Source organism: Saccopteryx bilineata, chromosome 10, assembly GCF_036850765.1.
Source record: "Saccopteryx bilineata isolate mSacBil1 chromosome 10, mSacBil1_pri_phased_curated, whole genome shotgun sequence".
In the NCBI taxonomy this organism is placed as follows: Eukaryota; Metazoa; Chordata; class Mammalia; order Chiroptera; family Emballonuridae; genus Saccopteryx; species Saccopteryx bilineata.
In genome coordinates, this window is record NC_089499.1 from 18,726,685 (window position 1) to 18,730,044 (window position 3,360).

General features: G+C 46.8%; 1 pseudogene; it reads right to left on the reverse strand.

Annotated features, from left to right (window-relative positions):
• Positions 1-231: 231 nt before the first annotated feature.
• LOC136314217 (coiled-coil domain-containing protein 25-like) lies at positions 232-1,648 on the reverse strand (annotated as a pseudogene).
• Positions 1,649-3,360: the final 1,712 nt, after the last annotated feature.

The following is a 3,360-nucleotide window of genomic DNA, read 5'->3' on the forward strand; positions in this document are numbered from 1 at the left end:
AGAGACAGTCAGACAGACTCCCGCATGCGCCCGACCGGGATCCACCCGGCACGCCCACCAGGGGCGATGCTCTGCCCATCAGGGGGCGATGCTCTGCCCCTCCAGGGCGTCGCTCTGTTGCGACCAGAGCCACTCTAGTGCCTGGGGGCAGAGGCCAAGGAGCCATCCCCAGCGCCGGGGGCCATCTCCGCTCCAATGGAGCCTTGGCTGCGGGAGGGGAAGAGAGAGACAGAGAGGAAGGAGAGGGGGAGGGTTGGAGAAGCAGATGGGCGCCTCTCCTGTGTGCCCTGGCCGGGAATCGAACCCGGGACCTCTGAAAGCCAGGCCGACGCTCTACCACTGAGCCAACCAGCCAGGGCGGAACAATGTTTTTTAACTCCCAAGTTGATATTTGTATAGACTAAAGGTAGAATTTAGGTTGTTTTTCATAACTCAGAACATAGATGAAATCAAAACATCTGCAACTGTCCCTAAATTCCCGTCTTTAAAAATGTCCTTTTCTCCAGTCACATGAATTCATCTGAATCATTGCCGTCCTGATTTGAAGACATAGTCTCAACTTTCATTAGTGATGAATAGCTCCTAAATTCATCCATTTCCCGCTTCCTCTTCATCTCTTCCTTTTCTCTCCTTTTCATTTCCTGGATTTGAGCTTTTTTTCTCATTCCTCTCCTCACGGTCTCTGCATTCCTTCTCCGCAGCTAGGTCTGGAAACCGTTCCATTTTGGTCTTTTCTAATCAGTTTAAGATCTCATTCACTTTCTTCTCCACTGTCACAATTTTCACATCCCTCTGCCTGTGAAAGCCTATCTGGCCCACGTCCATGTCAGCTGTTTTCTTCAGGTTAGACCACGGCGTACAGACCACATTCACGTTGTTCATCTTGCAGCCTTAAATGCTATTAGCCTTCACAAGGTGGGCACAGTCCGTCAATGCTTCCTTTGGAATGTCTTCTATCTTCTCCCCCTTATGTAAGCGAAGGTATACATGAGCTGAAGAGAGTTTGTCCACATGAAACCAAATATCTTCAGGCCAGCCATACTTTATTAGATCCTCATTTTCGGCCTGACCAGGCGGTGGCACAGTAGATAGAGCGTCAGACTGGGATGCGGAAGGACCCAGGTTTGAGACCTCGGGGTTGCCAGCTAGAGTGCGGGCTCATCTGGCTTGAGCAAAAAGCTCACTAGCATGGACCCAAGGTCACTGGCTCGAGCAGGGGGTTGCTCAGTCTGCTGAAGTCCCGCAGTCATGGCACATATGAGAAAGCAATCAATGAACAACTACGGTGTTGCAACGAAAAACTGATGATTGATGCTTCTCATCTCTCTCCGTTCCTGTCTGTCTCTCCCTATCTATCCCTCTATCTGACTCTCTCTCTCTGTCCCTGTAAATAAATAAATAAATAAATAAAAATTTAAAAAAATAAATAAATAAATAAAAAAAGAAAAAAAAAGAAAAAAAAATAGATCCTCATTTTCGTATATATCCTTTCCCATGTAAATAGTGTAAGAAGATGAGTTCACGCTGCTGCTGGTGAAGTAGAACACCATGATCCCGACCGCGGCGCAGCGGCTCCCTCCTGGAGGAGCAGCATCCAACTCTCGAAGCTCAGGGTACCAGACACGGAGGCCGCCAGTTCCTTGTAGCCTCTCCGCGCACCCTTAAAGTGCAGATTTTGATCTCTGATCTTTTTTTTTTTTTTTTTTTTTAATTTTGGTAAAGAAAGGTAGAGGCTAATGGAGGCAGAACTAAAGCTACTGGGGGTGTGGGATAAGTAAAAGGAGTAGATAGGTACAACCAAAACAGATTTTGCTGTCAATTTATTTTTTCTTTGTATTTTTCCAAAGTTAGAAGTGGGGAGGCAGTCAGAGAGGCTTCTGCATGCACCCGACTGGGATCCACCTGGTATACCCACTAGAAAGTGATGCTCTGCCCATCTGGGGCCTTGCTCTATCGCAGCCAGAGCCACTCTAGCACCTGAGGTGGAGGCCATGGAGCTGTCCTCAGCGCTTGGGCCAACTTTGCTCCAATGGAGCCTCGGCTGAGGGAGGGGAAGAGAGAGACAGAGAGGAAGGAGAGGGGGAGGGGTGGAGAAGCAGATGGGTGCTTCTCCTGTGTGCCCTGACTGGGAATCGAACCTGGGACTTCCACACGCCAGGCTAATACTCTACCGCTGAGCCAACCAGCCAGGGCCTGAGTGTCAATTCTTTTAAAGCGAGCATTCTTTTTATATATGGAGGACCTCTTTTTTTGCAAGGCAGAAATATTCTATACTATAAGTTAGAAATAAGAAATCACAAGAAAGTGAGTTCAGGACAAACAGCAAATGGTAGAGCTGAGATTCTGTTTTTTGTTGTTTTTTTTTAATGTTGACTAGTACATACATTTATCCTTAGGCTTCATCTGTTCACACCTTGTACACACCCATACAAATTCCTTCCTGCAGGTTTGTTTAATCCTGCTGTCAACCCCATAGGGTGAGAGAGGCGGGGAAGAAACTTGGCTTCACTCTTAGTCAACGCCACAAGTTTCCTGTCTAGGAAGATTTTGTGTGAAATTTGGGAGGCTGACATAGTTTTCAATTTGGAGGGGCTGGTACCACCTTAAAAAATGCTCGTGAATTCTGACAACAGGCTTAAATGCTGTCGGTCTGGAATTCCCTGGGTGGAAAGGCCAGGTTCATTGTCATTCCATTATTGATCTAGTCTTTATTTCCGGGTAACTAGTGTACACAAAGGTTTACCTTTTGCACCCTCTCTCAGACTTTTTCCCAAACATCTTTGCAATCTTTTTTGTAAATTGATCTGTTAGCTCGAACTCAATTTTCAGTTTGCTCTAATCATAATCACCCCAACAGCTGCTATTAAAGTGTACTTTTCCAGTAGACACTGGTGTAACCTGGCTCCTACTGTCTCACAAGTGTTTTCTGGCTTCTGGGAAAAGCCCAGGCGAGGCTTCGTGGAAAGGGAGTTGGATTGTTCTCTGGGGCCTTACTTGGAACTGCCTTTAAAATATACTCTGTGCTCCATCCAGACTGTTGTCATTCACACTAGCTCAAGGCCCCGCCTACTGCATATGTTATCTTAAAAGCACGACCTCTTTTAATTTTGAAAATTTGCAACAAACAAAATGTGGGTGCAGCAGAATTAAATACTGAAGGTTATCTCACACTGCAAACCCACTTTAAAAAGAAGACACAGTTGAGTTACTCTGGAGTTTTTTGAAAGCAGGGCGTTCATTTTGAAGTAGGCCTAATTTAGCCTCTAAACAGGCATCCCCAAACTACGGCCCCGTGGGCCGCATGTGGCCCCCTGAGGCCATTTATCTGGCCGCCCGCCGCACTTCCAGAAGGGGCACCTC